Genomic DNA, 22,855 nt, shown 5'->3' on the forward strand with positions numbered 1-22,855 from the left:
AAACAAACAAACATTTTTAATAGCCGTTATTAACCAGGGAAAGGTTTAGCTGAGCATGTATTTTTTTTCTGCTTCACTTTAAGCTTCCCAGTACAACCACAGTGTGTGTCTGTAGTTCACTGAGCAGCTCCACTGCAGCACTTGGAGATGAAGTGCCTTGCTCAAGGGCACAGTGACAGTAGATGTTGAGGGACAGGAGAGCATTACATATTCACTGTTCAAGATCGTTCCAGCTGTTCTGGGGATTCAAACCATCAGTACAGCAACCATTTTAGGGCATCCTTGTCAGTCAGAGTATAGGCTATCATTCCTCAATTCTAAGCGTTGTCAGTTGTCATGTCTCCTATAGTAAACCGTCGAGTGTTACTATGTTAATTCTCCTCCCACACAGAATTAACATAGTAACACTAAGAGTTACATCTAGTTTAATCTTTGATTATTAAACTAGATGTTCCTCTTAGTGTTACGATGTTAATTCTGTTGCGTCTCATGGATTACTACTTTAATCTATTGTAAATAAAAAAAACGCGCTTTTATTTTGAAGGCAAAATCACTCAACCGAAAGTGAAGTTGTAAGAAATTTTTGCTCATTTCATTTCACGGAAGAACAACCAAAAACAACGAATGACAGCGTTTTCTTGTGATGCCTGACAGCTAGTCTGCAGGAGGATCGACAACGTTTTTGTGTGAGACGTGAGGAGTGATGACTGACAGCTAGTCTGTAGGAGGATCCACAACGTTTTTGTGTGAGACGTGAGGAGTGATGCCTGACAGCTAGTTTGAGTGATGACTGACAGCTAGTCTGCAGGAAGATCGACAACGTTTTTGTGTGAGACGTGAGGAGTGATGCCTGACAGCTAGTTTGAGTGATGACTGACAGCTAGTCTGCAGGAGGATCCACAACGTTTTTGTGTGAGACGTGAGGAGTGATGCCTGACAGCTAGTTTGAGTGATGACTGACAGCTAGTCTGCAGGAGGATCGACAACGTTTTTGTGTGAGATGTGAGGCATGATGCCTGACAGCTAGTTTGAGTGATGCCTGACAGCTAGTCTGTAGGAGGATCCACAACGTTTTTGTGTGAGACATGAGGAGTGATGCCTGATAGCTAGTTTGAGTGATGCCTGACAGCTAGTCTGCAGGAGGATCCACAACGTTTTTGTGTGAGACATGAGGAGTGATGCCTGACAGCTAGTTTGAGTGATATGTGAGGCAGGAGGAATGACAGCGTTTTCGTGTGAGGACTGAAGGTGTTTCAGAGCACACTCGACGGTTTTCTATAGGAGACATGACAACTGACAACGCTTAGACTGAGGAACGATAGCCTATACTCTGACTGACGAGGATGCCCTAAAATGGTTGCCGTACATCAGACTTCCAGTCACAAGCCGACTTCCAAATTTGCAGATATTTCCTCCCACATGTTGCTACTAATTGTTTAATTACAGTATGTGCCATTGTTACAACACATCTTATTTCATTAATCCATGTTAATCCATGTCCTCCAGATGGTCCCAGGAACACCTCAGTGTTGGTGAGTCCCTCTGGTGAGACAGTGGAGGGCAGTTCAGTGACTCTGAGCTGCAGCAGTGATGCCAACCCAGCAGTTACCTACACCTGGTACAAGAAGAATGACGCCTCTCCAAAAGCATCAGGACAGACCTTCACCATCACTGACATCACACCTGAACACAGTGGAGGATATTACTGTGAGGCCCAAAACAGCAGAGGGCGCCATAACTCCACCTTACAGCTGACTGTTGTGGCAGGTAAGGTCGTCCATTCACCTACCCAACACATCTGGCAACACTGGTAGTCAAACTTGTTCCTACTCCGCCTGCCCCCTCCCTGCCGGACACTTCAGCTGGGTGAGACGAAACACGTCAAGAACTCTGCGCCGCACGCTTGTGATATCTTTCTGTTTTTTTTAGTTTGGGGGGTTATAGACACTTTAGACACAAGCTCATAAATGATCAGTGTTGGGCAAGTTACTTTCAAAATGTAATATACTACATATTACTAGTTACTTTCATGTGAAAGTAATACGTTACTTTACAATATTACTGTCTGTGTAGAGTAACTCATTACTTATTACACTACTTTTGCATTACTTTTACCAAAACAACAGCAGCAGCAGAATGACATTGCTGCCCCGGAACCATCCCGAAAAATAATTTCAAAGTCAGTGTAAACAATCGAAAATTCAAATGTTATTCATTTCCTTTGTTATTGTCATCTATAGTGGTTATTTGCATAAAAACAGACAGTTTGATTAGGAAATGATTTTGTATCTTTTTTAAATATGTGCTTTGATTTAATCAAATGTAACTCAATTTGTAACTTGAGTTACTTGACAAAGTAACTGGTATAATATTACTGAAATCCTATAAGTAATAAGTTATATTACTGAGTTACTGCTAAAAGTAATATATTACATGTAATATGTTACTTTTGTAATGGGTTACCCCCATCACTGTAAATGATGCAATACAGAGAGATGCAAGGGCTTTCATCAATGAGTCATAGGCTCAATCACCATTGTGATAACTCACTTGATGATATAAAGTGACTTTACAGACATTTATTTATATGAAAATCTTCCGTATTATCACTTTAAGTTTGAGTGTTTTAACTACAAAGCATGCAATGCTATCACAAAAATAATAAGTAAAGAAATTACCTCAGAATTAGCTTTTTCCTTCTAAAATTGGCTGTGAAACTGTTACAACTGACCCATGTTACAACTATATTACCCGGTATCTCCTATTTGTCAAAACGTGTAGCCACACCCTGCCAGTAAAAAGGACCTGCCTCTATGGGACTCTGCTTTTAATAGAAGTTTTATGGTATTTAAATGAGGTATTATGCATACATTTGGTGCAAGATTGGCCCTTCCCCACATGCAAATAAACCTCCCAGTCCATCATTGACAGTCTTGTCTTACATCTTAGCAGTGTTGGGGGTAACTCATTACAAAAGTAACATATTACCAGTGTTGGGGGTAACTCATTACTAAAGTAACATATTACATGTAATATATTACTTTTAGCAGTAACTCAGTAATATAACTTATTACTTATAGGATTTCAGTAATATTATACCAGTTACTTTGTCAAGTAACTCAAGTTACAAATTGAGTCACATTTTATTAAATCAAAGCACATATTTAAAATATATACAATAATTTCCTAATCAAACTGTGTGTTTTTATGCAAATAACCACTATAGATGACAATAACAAAGGAAAAGAATAACATTTAGAATTTTGGATTGTTTACTCTGACTTAAAGGCGGTTGAAATTATTTTTCGGGATCGTTCTGGGGCGGCGATGTGATTCTGCTGCTGCTGTTGTTTTGGTAAAAGTAATGCAAAAGTAGTGAAATAAGTAACAAGTTACTCTACATAGAAAGTAATATTGTAAAGTAACTTATTACTTTCAAATGAAAGTAACTAGTAATATGTAGTATATTACATTTTGAAAGTAACTTCCCCAACACTGCATATTACATGTAATACATTACTTTTAGCTGTAACTTATTACTTATAGGATTTCAGTAATAAACCAGTTATTTTGTCAAGTAACTCAAGTTACAAATTGAGTTATTTTTAAAAAAATCAAAGTACATATTTAAATAAAGATACAATCATTTCCTAATCAAACTCTGTTTTTATGCAAATAACCACTACAGATGACAACAACAAAGGAAAATAATAACATTTAGAATTTTGGATTGTTTACACTGACTTCAAGGCGGTTGACATTATTTTTCGGGGATGGTTGCGGGGCAGCAATGTCATTCTGCTGCTGCTGTTGTTTTAGTGAAGTAATGCAAAAGTAGTGTAATAAGTAACGAGTTACTCTACACAGACAGTAATATTGTAAAGTAAGTTATTACTTCAAAATGAAAGTAACTAGTAATATGTAGTATATTACATTTTGAAAGTAACTTGCCCAACACTGCATCTTAGTAGCCTACTATCTACCATTATTGTTGATTAGCTTCACGCTGTTCAATCTAACCAGATCATCTGCATTCAAATGACATCTGTTTTCTTCCTAGTTTGATTTGACGTTCTGCCGGCACGCGGCGTTTCAACTTCTAACTCACATTACTTGACATAGTAACTGATATAATATTACTGAAATCCTATTGGTAATGCGTTACATTACTGTGTTCCCTGTCATTAACCTGGACTTCCACGACAATTTAACAGTGTTCCTTACTGACAAAAATCCCACTTTCCCAGCAGCTACCACCAAAGCCACTCCCACTCCCAAAGCCACTCCCACTCCCAAAGCCACTCCCACTCCCAGCACCCTGGTTTGTGTTCATGGAGGACAGCTGCTGGCTGGTGTCTGTATCTGTCCTGATGAATGGACTGGAGAGACGTGCTCAGCAGGTAGGGATGTGTGTGTGTGTGTGTGTGTGTGTGTGTGTGTGTGTGTGTGTGCAGGCGCGCGGGAAGCTATCTCCCACGAGGGGGGCTGAAGCATATACTCGGACTGCGCCAAGCACTTTGCGCGTGCACGTGTGAGGTGCATGCGCGTGCACGTGCACGTGCAAGGTGCGCGCACACGCAAAGTGCGCGGCGCGGCGCGGCCTTGTGCGAGCATGCTGCGTCAAGTAGGTTGGCACTTGTATTGCACATTGTCTTAAAACTTGAATGGAATAGCCTAATATTACAGCACAATGGCTCTAAATATCTTGGTCAGCATAATTGTAACTAACAAACACAAACTGTATGCCTATCATGCTTTATTCCATCTAACAGCTGGTTTGGAAATAAAACATTCCCACTGAATCCCACACATCATGCATTAGCACTGAAAGGGACAAGACGGTAGGCTAAACACATGGCTATTCACTTTTCCACTTTTCTCCTTTAGCGGACATTTCAAACTGTCATTTTATAGAAAACCACACAGTTAAGTTCACATTTAGAACGCATTTGAAGAGAGAAGAGAACCCCGACAGTTGATATGAACCACAAACTATAGATTTTTTATTGTAGGCTATTATTTATTATTCATTTAACTCTGTCTCTTCAGTCAGCGGATTTACATTCTGAGTGTATCTTACTCCAGTTTCAAGCCTCTCTTTATCTCACACTCTCTCGCTCTCTCTCTCTCTCTCTCATTCATTCATATTCTCATTCATTCACATTCACTCATACATTCGACTCAAAGCTTTGTAGTGCTGTCCACGGTGCTGAAGTTTCCAAAAAACCACTAGGAACAAATAATAAAAGTGGCTTTGGCAATGAGTGACGCTGTCCGTGGTGCTGAAAATCGAGTCTGTAGTTAAAGCTGAAGAATAGCGCAGCGGCAGACGGGAGATCAGCATGGGCATTTATTTATGTTAATAATTATAATTTCTTCCAGATGGTCCCAGGAACACCTCAGTGTTGGTGAGTCCCAAACCAGCAGCTACTTACAAGGAGAATGGAGATCCAGAGCAGAAACCTTTGACAACAGGCCCACAGCTTGACTTGGTTTCCATCCAGTCCTCTGACTCTGGAGAGCATCACTCTGTCAATGTGACATGTGAGTGACACTAAAAGCAACAAGACACAAACAAACAGACAATAAACAAACAAACAAACATGTTTAATCTGTCAAATTATTTTCACCTTTAGTAACCAGGGAAAGGTTCAGCTGAGCATGTATTTTTTTTCTGCTTCACTTTCACAACTGGGAGCTTCCCAGTACAACCACAGTGTGTGTCTGTAGTTCACAGAGCAGCTCCACTGCAGCACTTGGAGATGAAGTGCCTTGCTCAAGGGCATAGTGACAATAGATGTTGAGGGACAGGAGAGCATTACATATTCACTGTTCAAGATCTTCCCAGCTGTTCTGGGGATTAAAAAAATCAGACTTCCAGTGACAAGCTGACTTCCAAATGTTCAGATGCTGCCTCTCACATCTTTGCTACTAATTGTTTAATTACAGTATGTGTCATTGTTACAACACATCTTATTTCATTAATCCATGTGAATCCATGTTAATCAATGTAAATCCATGTTAATCCATGTCCTCCAGATGGTCCCAGGAACACCTCAGTGTTGGTGAGTCCCTCTGGTGAGACAGTGGAGGGCAGTTCAGTGACTCTGAGCTGCAGCAGTGATGCCAACCCAGCAGCTACTTACAGGTGGTACAAGGAGAATGGAGATCCAGAGCAGAAAGCTTTGAAAGCAGGAGCACAGCTTGACTTGGTTTCCATCCAGTCCTCTGACTCTGGAGAGTATCACTGTGAAGCTGAGAATGAGCTGGGGACAAAGAGGTCTGCCTCTGTCTCTGTCAATGTGACATGTGAGTGAAACTAGAAGCAACAAAGCACAAACACACAAACAAACAAACAAACAAACAAACAAACATTTTGAATAGCCGTTATTAACCAGGGAAAGGTTTAGCTGAGCATGTATTTTTTTTCTGCTTCACTTTCACAACTGGGAGCTTCCCAGTACAACCACAGTGTGTGTCTGTAGTTCACTGAGCAGCTCCACTGCAGCACTTAGAGATGAAGTGCCTTGCTCAAGGGCACAGTGACAGTAGATGTTGAGGGACAGGAGAGCATTACATATTCACTGTTCAAGATCGTTCCAGCTGTTCTGGGGATTCAAACCATCAGTACAGCAACCATTTTAGGGCTTTCTCGTCAGTCAGAGTATAGGCTATCGTTCCTCAATTCTAAGCGTTGTCAGTTGTCATGTCTCCTATAGTAAACCGTCGAGTGTTACTATGTTAATTCTCCTCCCACACAGAATTAACATAGTAACACTAAGAGTTACATCTAGTTTAATCTTTGATTATTAAACTAGATGTTCCTCTTAGTGTTACGATGTTAATTCTGTTGGGTCTCATGGATTACTACTTTAATCTATTGTAAATAAAAAAAAACACGCTTTTATTTTGAAGGCAAAATCACTCAACGGAAAGTGAAGTTGTAAGAAATTGTTGCTTATTTCATTTCACGGAAGAACAACCAAAAACAACGAATGACAGCGTTTTCTTGTGATGCCTGACAGCTAGTTTGAGTGATGTCTGACAGCTAGTCTGCAGGAGGATCGACAACGTTTTTGTGTGAGACATGAGGAGTGATGACTGACAGCTAGTCTGCAGGAGGATCGACAACGTTTTTGTGTGAGACATGAGGAGTGATGACTGACAGCTAGTCTGCAGGAGGATCCACAACGTTTTTGTGTGAGACGTGAGGAGTGATGCCTGACAGCTAGTTTGAGTGATATGTGAGGCAGGAGGAATGACAGCGTTTTCGTGTGAGGACTGAAGGTGTTTCAGAGCACACTCGACGGTTTACTATAGGAGACATGACAACTGACAACGCTTAGACTGAGGAACGATAGCCTATACTCTGACTGACGAGGATGCCCTAAAATGGTTGCCGTACATCAGACTTCCAGTCACAAGCCGACTTCCAAATTTGCAGATATTTCCTCCCACATGTTGCTACTAATTGTTTAATTACAGTATGTGCCATTGTTACAACACATCTTATTTCATTAATCCATGTTAATCCATGTCCTCCAGATGGTCCCAAGAACACCTCAGTGTTGGTGAGTCCCTCTGGTGAGACAGTGGAGGGCAGTTCAGTGACTCTGAGCTGCAGCAGTGATGCCAACCCAGCAGCTACTTACAGGTGGTACAAGAAGAATGACGCCTCTCCAAAAGCATCAGGACAGACCTTCACCATCACTGACATCACACCTGAACACAGTGGAGGATATTACTGTGAGGCCCAAAACAGCAGAGGGCGCCATAACTCCACCTTACAGCTGACTGTTGTGGCAGGTAAGGTCGTCCATTCACCTACCCAACACATCTGGCAACACTGGTAGTCAAACTTGTTCCTACTCCGCCTGCCCCCTCCCTGCCGGACACTTCAGCTGGGTGAGACGAAACACGTCAAGAACTCTGCGCCGCACGCTTGTGATATCTTTCTGTTTTTTTTAGTTTGGGGGCTATAGACACTTTAGACACAAGCTCATAAATGATGCAATACAGAGAGATGCAAGGGCTTTCATCAATGAGTCATAGGCTCAATCACCATTGTGTTAACTCACTTGATGATATAAAGTGACTTTACAGACATTTATTTATATGAAAATCTTCCGTATTATCACTTTAAGTTTGAGTGTTTTAACTACAAAGCATGCAATGCTATCACAAAAATAATAAGTAAAGAAATTACCTCAGAATTAGCTTTTTCCTTCTAAAATTGGCTGTGAAACTGTTACAACTGACCCATGTTACAACTATATTACCCGGTATCTCCTATTTGTCAAAACGTGTAGCCACACCCTGCCAGTAAAAAGGACCTGCATCTATGGGACTCTGCTTTTAATAGAAGTTTTATGGTATTTAAATGAGGTATTATGCATACATTTGGTGCAAGATTGGCCCTTCCCCACATGCAAATGAACCTCCCAGTCCATCATTGACAGTCTTGTCTTACATCTTAGCAGTGTTGGGGGTAACTCATTACGAAAGTAACATATTACATGTAATATATTACTTTTAGCTGTAACTTATTACTTATAGGATTTCAGTAATAAACCAGTTATTTTGTCAAGTAACTCAAGTTACAAATTGAGTTATTTTTTAAAAAATCAAAGTACATATTTAAATAAAGATACAATCATTTCCTAATCAAACTCTGTTTTTATGCAAATAACCACTACAGATGACAACAACAAAGGAAAATAATAACATTTAGAATTTTGGATTGTTTACACTGACTTCAAGGCGGTTGACATTATTTTTCGGGGATGGTTGCGGGGCAGCAATGTCATTCTGCTGCTGCTGTTGTTTTAGTGAAGTAATGCAAAAGTAGTGTAATAAGTAACGAGTTACTCTACACAGACAGTAATATTGTAAAGTAAGTTATTACTTCAAAATGAAAGTAACTAGTAATATGTAGTATATTACATTTTGAAAGTAACTTGCCCAACACTGCATCTTAGTAGCCTACTATCTACCATTATTGTTGATTAGCTTCACGCTGTTCAATCTAACCAGGGGCCTGTACTACGAATGTTGTATAAGAAGATCCAGGATCTGTCCCTTGATCTGGTTTGTCTAAACCAGATCAGCTCGATTGTAGTTAACTTGTACTACGAACGTCGATTGGCACTCGTTAACGCGAACCAGGTTTTTCTAATCTACCTGACAGCTCGTGCACATGAAAATGCCCGTGCACTGGAGCTCGTGCCCGCAAAAGAGGCGTGGTTTTTAACAACTGCCAATCACAGTGCAATATGGACTGATCCAACTCTGACAGCGCCAGACACGCCTATTTCCTCATTTATTGAAACCGCAAATACAAATCTGCGTTGGATATTATTACTGTTCCCGAATGACTGTCTAAAGTGACCACTTTTATCCACACCAGTAATTTCTTTGAAGAGCGGTTTCGTAGGCTATCTACAGCTCTCTATCTACAGTCTTTTGTGGAAGCAATGTGTAATCTATCTCAGTCCAAAATCCGTATGTATAGACCATTTAGTCTCAATGAATAATAATGATCTCATGATGTGCTTCTGGCACAAGATGGCTGCCGTGGACTGAGTGTGTGTAACAAGCTGAGGTCTGCTGGCTCAATTATTTGCTCACTAAGGTCCTTGTGAGACACATTTCTTACCATGATTCTGTGGCAATGATCAATACTGCTGTGGAGATTCGGATAATGCAAGTTGAGTAACTTTTTTCTGCCTTTTAACACACAAGTTACTGGATCAAACTTTTCCCCCCATTGTGAGAGGGAAAAGGCTGCAAGGCTGCAAGTCCTCACAATGACTGATGCAATCACCCTCCAAACAATCTGGGATGGCATGCAGCAATTATTTTCTCACTAAGGTCCTTGTGTGACACATTTCTTACCATGAATCGGTGGCAATGATCAATACTGTTGTGGAGATTCGGATAATGCAAGTTGAGTAACTTTTTTCTGCCTTTAAACACACAAGTTACTGGATCAAACTTTTCCCCCCATTGTGAGAAGGAAAAGGCTGCAAGTCCTCACAATGACTGATGCAATCACCCTCCAAACAATCTGGGATGGCATGCAGCAAATTAAGCTTGAGATGATATCACATCTGGACTCTAAACTTGAGATTATTAATGTGAGCCTTATTAAAATTGAGGGCTCATTATCCACTCTTGGCGACCAAGTTAATGAGCTGGAGCAGAGAGTTGGCACCAATGAGAATGATGTGCATGACCTGATCCAACGCGTTAAAACGCTTGAAAAGGACAATTCTTACCTGAAAGAACGAGCTGAGGAGGCGGAGAATCGAAGCCGGGCTTCTAACCTGCGCTTCATTTCGATTCCGGAGAAAGCCGAAGGCACGGATATCCTCGGCTTCATGTATCGGCTGATCCCGAAGCTCCTGGGTGAAGTTAACTTCTCTACTCCCCTTGTTATCGAACGCTGTCATCGCACTCCATCCTTCGTCAAGCAAGACTCCAGACTCGGACCAAGGCCGATCCTGGTGAAATTCCTCCATTTCCAGGACAAACTCAAGATCATGAAACTCTCGAGGGAAAAGAGGGAGCTTGTGTACAACGGTACACAAGTTCATATCTACCCGGATTTCAGCGCTGGTCTTGCCCAGAGACGCCGGCTCTTTGACCCACTTAAGAAGAAGCTTCGAGAGCTGGATCACAAATACTCAATGATCTTCCCCTGCACACTGAAAGTGGTCCACAATGGTAAAACCAAACTTTTCCGCTCCCCAGAGGAGGCTGAGGTTTTCCTGGGCGAGCTTGCTGACTAGCTAATACTAACGTTAGCCGAAATCACTGTCCAGATTGATGAACATTTTTCTTTCCTTTTTTCCTCCTCTTGACCATCTCTTTTGATGACCTACTGTATGTGAATTATGCTCCTTGTTGTAATAATTTTCATTGGCAGCATTATGTTGTGTTTTGCAACCAGGTCATTGTTTTTGTTTCAAGCTGGTCACTTGGGTTAATACTGCCATGGCTGATGACGACGTCACTCTGTTTGCCGTAAACGATGTCACAAAATCAAGGAGCTGTAGCTGTCGCAAAAAGTAATATACGGTAGGAGAGAAAAATAAAAGAAATGGTGAATGAAACACAATTATGTGTAACGTTAATTGCTATCAACAAAATTATAGGTCCTATATATATATACACACATTTAAAAAGAAGGGAGAAGGAAAGCAAATATAAAATGTATTCACATTTGGTTCTATTTGTCTGATATATAAATATTGTGTTTTTTTGTTATTATTATTATTATTATTATTATTATCCTCCCTTCTTCATGAGCTATGCAGACTGAGCTGTGCTTTTTGTTTTATGATGCAGCCTGATTGTACGCTGCTGTTATGTTGTTTTTTATTTTTCCTGTGTGTGTGTGTGGTGTGTGTGTCCCAGCTTGTCACTCTCTGCGTCCTGTCCCCCCCCCCCCTCCTCCTCCCATTTACTGTTTCTTGGTACTATTGATTCTGTAAAAGGATTAAAGATCATTCATATTAATATTCGGAGTCTTACTCAAAAAATCGATCTCCTTAGAGCATGGGTTACTCTTTATAAACCCCATATCATTACAATTTCAGAATCATGGCTACATAATAATATTACTAATGATGAAATTAAAATTGATGATTATATTATATATAGATCTGATAGAGGCTCTAGAGGAGGCGGGGTGGCTATATATGTCTCTAACAAGTTTCTATCCGAATGTACCGTACCTACTGTAGATCCAGTTAATTTTGAAAGTATTTTTGTAAACATTTTGCTTCATGAAAACAAACATTTAACCATTGGGTCTGTCTATAGACCACCCTCTGCTCCTTCTGATTCCATGAATTCTATTCTATCAACTATAAATTCTTTAAAGACACATAATGAATTGATCATCCTTGGCGATTTCAATAGCAACTGGCTTGATAAATCTTCTGCTAATGAGAGAACTTTACTTAATAGTATAAATCTCTCTCAATTGATCAGTGAGCCTACCCGAGTTGACTATCGATCCTCATCTTTATTAGATTGGATCCTGGTCACGAATCCTGAAAGAATAGTCACATCTGGTGTTATGTCTGATTGCTTTAGTGATCACTCTGTTATTTTTTGTGTTTGGAAAATTAGAATCCCCAGCTCTCCACCTAAATTTATTAGAATGAGACAATATAAAAAAATGAATGTTGATTGCTTTATTAGTGATGTTTGTGCTATTAATTGGGATAGGTTTCAGCTGATACCCTTTCCTGAAGATGCTTGGAGCTTCTTTCATTCAGAATTTACAAAAATAATTGATAAACATGCTCCTCTTAAGTCTTTTAGGGTTAGTGGCAGGCATTTACCCTGGATCAGCACCGAACTGCTCAACCTTTACAAACAGAGAGATAATGCCTGGGCTAAATATCGTCTGACAAAACAGCCTGCTGACTTGGATATTTACAAGAGTCTAAGGAATTTTTGCACAACTAAAACACGTAATGCAAAATCCAACTACTTCAGTGACAGCCTTTCTCAGGATTTTAACAATCCCAGAAAATTCTGGAAACATTTAAACAACGTTCTAAACAAAAATAATAAAGGTCCCATATCTCAGATAAAAATAAATGATGATGCTATCTCCGACCCCTTACTTATGTCACAGGCCTTTAACCAACATTTTACATCTATTTGTGGTTCCACTAATACCAAATATTGTGACCTTGCAGATTCCTCAATCCCAACTACTCAAAATAATTACTTTTCCTTTCAAAAAATTATGCCCATGGATGTCCATAATGCTATTGCTGGATTTAAAGGTGGTGGTGCTGGTCCTGACGGTATTGAACCCAAATTTGTTAAACTAGCAGCACATGTACTTATGTATCCCCTCGCTGATTTATTTAACCTGTCACTTTCTACCTGCTCAGTTCCTTCTACATGGAAATGTGCTCGTGTTACCCCTCTTTTTAAGAATGGGAATGCAACTGATATGAACAACTATCGTCCTATTTCTATTCTCTGTTTTATTTCTAAGGTTTTTGAGAAACTAATCTTCAATCAGCTCTCCCACTATCTTGATTCTTATAACATTCTGTCACCATATCAATCTGGGTTTAGACCTAATTTCTCAACTACCACTGCTCTTCTCAAATTTACTAGTGATGTGTTCTCTTCCTTTGACAATAATCAATTGACTGGTGCTATTTTTATTGATCTTTCTAAAGCTTTTGATTTAGTTGACCACTATCTCCTTCTTGACAAGTTCTACTCTATTGGTTTTTCTCAAAATGTTCTCTTTTGGTTTAACTCATATCTTCACAATCGCCGTCAATGTGTTGCCCTCCAAGGTTCCCAGTCTGATTACTTAATTGTGGATAAAGGCATTCCGCAAGGTTCTACCCTTGGCCCACTCCTTTTTTCCATCTTCATTAACGATCTTCCCAAGTCTTGTTCTAATTGCTTTATCCATATTTATGCAGATGATACAGCCATTTACACCTCCCATAGTGACCTGGCACAAATCCAACATTCCTTACAGCAGGATTTCCAATCGGTTCAGAACTGGTTTTTTAACAATAAACTTGTTCTGAACAAAAAGAAGTCCTGTAGTATGGTGTTTGGCTCTAAATATCGGCACCCCCATCTTTTAGATCTAAATATTGTTTTAGATGATGGTTCACCCCTTGTTCAAGTTCAGTTATTTAAATATCTTGGTCTTTGGGTTGACCCCGAACTTTGTTTTAAGCCACACATTGACAATATTGTTAAAAAAGCTTATGGTTGCCTTGGGTTTCTTTATCGTTCTATTAATTGTTTTTCTTTTGTAATAAGGAAAAGATTAATTTTACAGCTTGTTTTACCAATTATTGATTATGTTGACATTGTCTACCAGAACACCACTGAAACATATCTTAGGCCCCTAAATGTTCTGTTTAATTCCCTCTGTCGTTTTGTTCTTAGATGTCCTTTTTTAACACACCACTGTCATATGTATGATCAACTTGACTTGTTATCGCTCAAAAACAGACGGAAATTTCACTGGTTACAATTTATTTTCAAATGTATTTACTTTAATTACCCCCAGTATTTAAAAGTTTATTTGGTCCCCTGTAACTCTCCATATCCACTCAGACACCACCAAAACCCCTGCTTCAGTGTGCCCAGAATTCTTAGAGAAATGGGTCGCAGATCATTTGCTCACAAGGCCCCTTCTGATTGGAATCTCCTTCCCTCCCCTCTCAGGTCTATCACTTCTCTTCATTCCTTTAAGTCATCTTTACTTTCTTCTCTGAAAACTCCCTGTTCCTGTTTTTAATATTATTTCATAATTTTCTCTTTTTTCTGTGGCTATGTCATGCGTTACAAGAAACTTTGTATATACATGTACCATGTATTACTACACTACTACATACTATGTATATAGGCTATGTATATATTTTTTGTAAACATTATGGTTGGGTTGGAGACGTGGGTGATGGGGAGATGACAAGCTGTGTGCATGTGTGTGTGTGAGTTGCGCATTTCCTGTTTTGTGTTCTTTTATGTTGTTCTATGAGGACCCCCTCGAAAATGAGATTTTTTCTCAAGGGGCTTACCTAAATAAAAGAATTTCTCATGTTTAGTCGCACTGTGCGACTAAACACATCTGAGATCATTATTAGGCTATTTGATTGAATAATTCCTATAGGCTAATCAATAAAAAAAAAGAATGATAATAAAATAAAAAAATGCTTCTGAACTGAATCGACACGGTACGTGCGGGCATAGATTTCATTTATAAAAAATAGCCTATTTTGTGGTCACATATAGCCTATAGGCTATTGTCAGCAGAGCGCATATCTCCATATTTCATATAATGATGCTGGAAATATGAAGTTCAATCACATCATACAGGCCAAAAGCAACACAGTTGCAGCTGCAAAATGCAGGAGTAGCCTAGATATGAATCATCTTAATATGATTAAGATGATTAATCATCATGATGATGATATGTGCAGGTGATCCCATATTAAATTGCTTAGATGTAGTAAGCTATTCTAGCATGTAGGCTATGACCATTTCAATTCCAACCCAACGTCAGTCTCAGCTCCGTTGCGCACACGGCACCGTGCGCTTTGGAGACGTTTATGTAACCTTTTTATGCCGGTTTAGTGATATTTCTCCACTCACTATTCAGCTGCAATCGATCAGCGGGGTCAAACAACGTATCTAGGCTACTTGAGAGCATTAAAATGAATATATAAAAACATATTCCAAAGTGGTAAGTAGGGCTTAATTAAATTATTCGTCCTTGATTAATTCAACATTACACAATTCGTGCTCCTTCCTAGATGGGAAACTCATCCAGAAAGGGGTTGGCCATTTTTCCAAACTGCTGATTCGATTGGTTCGTGGGCGGTGTATTTAAGGTCTAATCTTATCCTTGCAACTTAACCTGCTGCGGACCAGGTTAAGTGTGAAGCGTAAGTTGCTATGGAAATATATGTTGGTAAGAAGTTAACTTGCTTTGTAGTACGGCTAAACCAGGTTTAAACCTGAAGTTACCTCGCTAAACCACTAATCTTGCTTTGTAGTACAGGCCCCAGATCATCTGCATTCAAATGACATCTGTTTTCTTCCTGGTTTGATTTGACGTTCTGCCGGCACGCGGCGTTTCAACTTCTAACTCACATTACTTGACATAGTAACTGATATAATATTACTGAAATCCTATTGGTAATGCGTTACATTACTGTGTTCCCTGTCATTAACCTGGACTTCCACGACAATTTAACAGTGTTCCTTACTGACAAAAATCCCACTTTCCCAGCAGCTAGCACCAAAGCCACTCCCACTCCCAAAGCCACTCCCACTCCCAGCCCCCTGGTTTGTGTTCATGGAGGACAGCTGCTGGCTGGTGTCTGTATCTGTCCTGATGAATGGACTGGAGAGATGTGCTCAGCAGGTAGGGATGTGTGTGTGTGTGTGTGTGTGTGTGTGTGTGTGTGTGTGTGTGTGTGTGTGTGTGTGTGTGCAGGCGTGCGGGAAGCTATCTCCCACGAGGGGGGCTGAAGCATATACTCGGACTGCGCCAAACACGTGCGAGGTGCGCGCACACGCAAAGTGCGCTGCGCGGCTTTGTGCGAGCATGCTGCGTCAAGTAGGTTGGCACTTGTATTGCACATTGTCTTAAAACTTGAATGGAATAGCCTAATATTACAGCACAATGGCTCTAAATATCTTGGTCAGCATAATTGTAACTAACAAACACAAACTGTATGCCTATCATGCTTTATTCCATCTAACAGCCGGTTTGGAAATAAAACATTCCCACTGAATCCCACACATCATGCATTAGCACTGAAAGGGACAAGACGGTAGGCTAAACACATGGCTATTCACTTTTCCACTTTTCTCCTTTAGCGGACATTTCAAACTGTCATTTTATAGAAAACCACACAGTTAAGTTCACATTTAGAACGCATTTGAAGAGAGAAGAGAACCCCGACAGTTGATATGAACCACAAACTATAGATTTTTTATTGTAGGCTATTATTTATTATTCATTTAACTCTGTCTCTTCAGTCAGCGGATTTACATTCTGAGTGTATCTTACTCCAGTTTCAAGCCTCTCTTTATCTCACACACTCTCTCTCTCTCTCTCATTCATTCATATTCTCATTCATTCACATTCACTCATACATTCGACTCAAAGCTTTGTAGCGCTGTCCACGGTGCTGAAGTTTCCAAAAAACCACTAGGAACAAATAATAAAAGTGGCTTTGGCAATGAGTGACGCTGTCCGTGGTGCTGAAAATCGAGTCTGTAGTTAAAGCTGAAGAATAGCGCAGCGGCAGACGGGAGATCACCATGACTCTCTGAGCCGAATCTTCTTCCAGGAAATGTAATGTTGTTTGGTTGAAAGGGTTGTTCTTCATCATCCAGGAAAATGAGAACCGGGTCCTCGGTGCGGCGGCCACCGCCGCCGCCGGTAGTCCCACTCCCGACACATGCAGCCGCAGGTGTCGGTAATCGTGAGGCAGCAGCAGAGGTAGCAGCAGGCAGTCCAGTAGCGGCGGCAGCGGCTTGTTGATTCCCTGAGCACTGGGCGCTGCTGCTCGGCTCCCCAGGGCCGGTAGGCCCAACACAGGCTGAGCTAGTGCTCTCTCCACTCTCTAAACCACTCGCGTCAGTGGCTTGTTGATGCACAGAAGATCCAGAGCTCTGACCCTCGCTGGTGGAGGGCGCGGACGCGGTGGTAGTGTTTGTGATGCTGTTGTTGTTTTCGTCAGATGAACCCGACGTGTCTTCACTGTCAGTAACGTTGACATTCACTCTACTTTTCTTCTTTGAAACAACATTCTTGCCAAAGAAATCAGATATTCTTTTCTGGTTGCTGTTCGCCATTTTGCTTTCTGCTGCTGGAGGTGGGCATGTGTGGAGGTCTAAGGTTAAGTGGATATTGAAGCGGGCGGAGCAGAGGCGGAGCTTCCATTGAGATTTTAACATGAATCACTTCCTCTTTCAAACATAGTCTGTTTTAACACATTCTACACATAGCCTGCTTATAAAACAGTTTATGCTTAGTTTTGTTTGTTTGTTTTTATTTAAAACGTTTAATTATTTAAATTTTCGCCTGCAGGGCTGTTGGGGGGGGCTGGGGGGGGCTGCGTCAGGAAGGTGCAGGGGCTGAGGCTGCCACCAGGGGGGGCTGCAGCCCCGGCAGCTCCCCACTTCCAGCGCGGTTGTGTGTGTGTGTGTGTGTGTGTGTGTGTGTGTGTGTGTGGGAAGGGGTGGGGGGGGGGGGTATTATCCATCATTGCATTGGTGCATTCTGACCAAAACAGGGTTTGTCCGTCCTGTACCTTTTAATGTTCTGATATTTAATTCAATGTAGAACCATATGAAGATAAAGAGTTCTAAGAACCCTTAAAGGAACACTCCGCCGATTTTCAACCAGCTTTGTATCATTACAACATCAGCTACATCATTGGAAGTCATTCATTTAGTTTGACAGTTATTGTTGAGAGTTGATTTGAGTTAAGTTGTGGACCAGTGATGACATTCATACAAATATTATGTCATCACTGGTCCACAACTTAACTCAAATCAACTCTCAATAACTGTCAAACTAATGAATGACTGCCAAACTGTTTACAGTTTTCTGATGTACTGCTGATGTTGTAATGATATAAAGCTGGTTGAAAGTGTTCCTGACTTAATAGATGGTTAGCTAGAACCTTTGAACCTCCTGTATTAGGAATCGTTCCATAAAATTCACCACATCGCAAAGGCTTTATTTAAAGGACGGCTTTACCGTGGGGAATATGAATATATATTAAATCTCACGCCCCTAAGGTTTTCGAATCCGTTGAAATTTTTTAAATTGGAGCTTCACTCATCTCTCACATTATTTCCATGTCGCTCTGACGTAAAAAGCGTCAGAGCGACAATCCCCGCCTTGCGGAAGTCGTGCACCTATGAACTACAACTGTTGTGAGCCATGGTCCCGCCTCTAGAGGTCCTCCACGCCCCTTCAGAGGTCTTCAACAAAAACGAAAAGGCAGCCATCTTTTTCAACCGCCTAGCCTGCTGTAGCTAATATTAGCTTCCCATTGTTCCTTTCAAAGAGACCAATCTCGGGAACGGAAGCACGGACAGACACGGGACTGGCGGCATTGGAAAGCTCGTCGAATTTTACATCTAGTAGTAGGTGGGTTGAAGTAACGAAATCAACGCTGAGCAATGTACCCGTTTTTACACATTTTTACAGAAAATAGTTACAACATCAGATGCGCGTAACTCCTACGAAAATGCCTTAACACATTCACTGCCAGCCGTTTTTCAATACTGTAGTTAGCTTCTGCCAAGGTTTTTTTTTGAGGATTCTGGCTCATCTTTCAAGAGCCGAGGATTCTTTTCTGTTAGGATTTTGTGAACACACAATATCTCAAAATAACTAATAGAATGTGTGCTTTCTCTGTCTAAAAGAGTTAGTTTGTAGAGTTAGTAGTTATGTAAGCATTAGCAGTTGAATACAGCATGGTTTCAGCGTCTGAAAATGTATTCTGAGATAAATGGCTTTTTGTGAAATTCGATAGAACAGTCACTTTAACCATTCATTTTTGGCATCAGTAAGACGTCAGACATCTAAACAATAGTTTTGAACAGTAATTTCCTCCATAACAGCAGGAAACACCCCTCTCCTTCAAACTCCTCCCTCCGTGTGTGTCTTCTTGGCTGCAGCGGGCGTGTCACAAGCTCGTTTCTGCTGCTGTAACCTCGCGTCACCAGGCTCACTGCTTTGCTGCTGCTCCTGTCTGCTGGCGGCCGCTGGGCAAGTCTGGATGGGCTCGCTCGTTTCTTGCGGTTTCGGTTGAGAGCTTTGATGAAGCTTTTGCGATTCTGGTCTTATTTATGCTGCGTGTTTCAAAGTGTGTTCCACCCATAATCTATTATGCAAATTTGCAATCCCTCACCGCCAGCAATCAGCGCGAAAGCGAAAGCGTTTTCGCCAATCCATTCTACAGTATGAGAATGGTTTCATCGCGCGTTCCCCTGCAGTTTTGGCTCTGCTTTTTCTAGTTTGGAGGGCACTGTCGCCACTTAGTGGGTCGGTGGAATGGGTTGTACACGTTCGGTGGCTCCAATAATTTTATAGGAGACGTGGGGGGCGTTGATCCACGTCCCACCGTCAAATTTTTTTTTTTTTTTTTTAAGACGAGATATCTCGTCATTGGCAGTCAACCGTTGGATTTTGTAAGACGAGATATCTCGTCATTGGCAGTGAACGTGTTAAAATGCATGAATTTTTTTTTATGAAGACATCTCCCGACATATATACTACAGTTTAAATTTGGTGCAATTTGGAGGCAATTTTATTTTCGATTTATTTCTTCTTCTGTGTATGTTTTATTGTCGAAGCCTTCTTCTTCTTCTTCGAGTTTTATGGCGGTTGGCAAACATATATGTGCATTACCGCCACCTACTGGAGTTTGATATCAGCCAAATGCCTGAGGGGTGGGCATGAAAACGAAGGCCACGCGAGCCCAGTGCATTGTGGGAAATGTAGTATTTCGAGTCCCCCCCCCCCCCCCCCCCCCACACACACAGAGTGGATTTCGGTTGATATCTCTGTGAGTAAACCTCCAATTTCAAAAATTTCAACGGATTCGAAAACCTTAGGGGCGTGAGATTTAATATATATTCATATCCCCCATGGAAAAGCCGGCCTTTAATTCAAATCTGATGAAAGCCCAAAACAGCAAAAATCGAATTTTCTCATAAAATCATGTTTCTACACAAACACGCCAGCGTGACATCAGACTCATTTTGATGGTTTGGTAGAGGATATAGAACCTACGGTTCGTATATAGAACCCTAATGAACCTTGTGTGTGAGTGTGCGTGCATTGCAATAATAACAATTAATACGATTAATTGTTATGTAATAAGATTGTCCTCCTCTTCAAGAATATAGATATAAAAAATATAAAAAAGTGTGTTTACATTTGAAGGACGCTAAAAAAAGTTGCATAGTATACCTTTAATCGTTTAATTAAACATGCCTTTTCCTCTTAGAAAATTTCTGCCACGCGAAAAGAATCGGCATATTCAACTTTCCACGCACCCTTATCGGCTCGTTTGGATATGCTGAGGAAGTTTGTCCTAAAGGAACAAATAGTGGTAAGTTGATCTCAACCATGACACTGTAGATACCTACCATCCATCTATAGGCCTACAGTTAGATCTACAATCTATTCACCATCTATCTATCCATCCATCCACTCATCCATTCATTCACCTATTCATCTACCTATAATCTAGCTATCCATTCACTGACCCAATGTGTCAATCTATCCACCCATCCATAGTTTTACTTTTCAGTTCTTCTGAAATGATGAATAGAATATGAGGTTCTCTCTCCCATATTGATGATTAAAGGGTATTTCTTTGTGTCCAACACCTTCCCTGTCTAGCTGGCACCCCGCGGGCCTCAGCAAGATGTACAAACCAGAGAGGATTCCAGAGTTTTGAGGAGCTACAAGTTCTCCAGTGTGACCTGACGCTCAGTGACATACAAGAAGATGTGAGAACACATGATGCTCTCCTCCTTTAAACCCTCAAATACCCTCTTGCTTAACCTGTACTGTTCCTGAACATCTACTGGCAAAAACAAGTGATCAAATCCCAAAACAGACAAAACTGTACTTCAAGTGATCACACTCCATTGGCACATTTCTTTTTCATGTGTTTTAAGAATTTTTTAAAGATTAAATATGAGAATAAATCACTTGTTAAGAAGGGTCATTTTTGCACATCTCTAAATAAAACAAATATCCTTCATCTCTCAGCTTACCAGCCAAGCCGATTTAGAGAAGTTAGCAGCCAGCACTCAAATCCTGACCTCCAGACCTGATCAACTAATTGCTGAAGACGTCATCACTGCAGTTGAGATCGCCAACACACTCCTGCTGTCTCCTAACGCCACCGAGGTATGAAACGCCTCTTCCACCACTGCAACAAAGAAGAGACAGACACCTGCACATTATTAGGGGTTCAAGAGGGGCTAACATCTCTTGTTTTTCAACCGGTTTGTTTACCGTCACTATTTAGGGGTCCAAGCACCGTGGACATCCCCAGACCAATTCGCAATGCAAGTGCATCTGCAGAGCAAATAGAAAATGAGCTTGCAGATTTGTCAGGTTCCCAGACTACCATGGGGATTATTTTTCTGTCCTAAAAGTATGTGCACCTCAGAAACCGTGAGCCCCAGAGCAAGCACATTTGGCAGGTGGGTTCCCCCCACTACTCAGGAAAGGCCCTAACCCCATGCCAACCAGATGTTGGCGCTATTCCAACTTATAATGTGATGCCATATCTGGCGACTTCTAGCAATTTTCTTAGCAGCCGATTATGTTGTCCTTGGAAAAGATTGTCCAATCATCACAAAACTGGCTGAACATGTTCAGATATCAGTGATCATGTGTGCAAAACTGTTGTCAAATTGAATATTAGTAGGGGCACCGCAAATGCCAAAAATATATATATATTTGGGATTGAGTCACGTCCTCAAAACCACAAACACATGCCAGGCTCAGCACCATAGCTCCTGCATCACATCGCTAGGTCGCTTAGTCCTTGGCAACCGGGGAATAGGCAGTTGTGAGCAGCTAACACAAGCTAACGCTAATGTGCTGGTGTTGCTGTATTAGATAACGTTAGCTTGCTAACTAATATGTAATATAGATAATCAATTCAACACCCAGAAGGTTCGCTAACGTTGCCGTCTTGTGTGGATAATGTAATAGTCGTAAAATATGCCTAACGTTACTTACTTCCGTTATGCTTATGGAACATTGTTTTGACTGCAGTGCATCAACTTAGCTCACATCAGCCCCAGGCATAGACTGTAAGGTGGCGCGTCTATGTGCCGACAGCCCACAAGCAGAACCAGCTGAGCGAGGCGGCGTGCAGCGTGTCGGTGGACCAGCTAGAGCTCCTGCACGGCTCCAGCACGGTGGGCTCCAGCCCTAACCCCTAACCCTTGACCCTAACCCCTAACCCTACCGGGCTGTCGGAATTGCGGGCTGTCGGCACTGCGGGTGGTCGGCATAGCGAGCAGACCCTGACTGTAATAGGCCATATAGCTGGCAGTTAGCTCCTGGCTCATGCTAACGTTAGTATCCACCATTTCTCTGCAGCCAATGCAAGCCAAAACATGACCAAACATGCCACAATAACATCTGCTAATTTGTCAACACAAAATGGCCCCCAAAGGGTCTATCGTGTTGCGAGACCAGGATCCCTAAGTGCACGTTCACACCATACGCAAAAGCCACCCAGTTTCAATTCAGCGTCCTTGTTAACAGGCGAGTCCGTTAACA

This window comes from Poromitra crassiceps (assembly GCF_964638095.1).
Source record: "Poromitra crassiceps genome assembly, chromosome: 5".
In the NCBI taxonomy this organism is placed as follows: Eukaryota; Metazoa; Chordata; class Actinopteri; order Beryciformes; family Melamphaidae; genus Poromitra; species Poromitra crassiceps.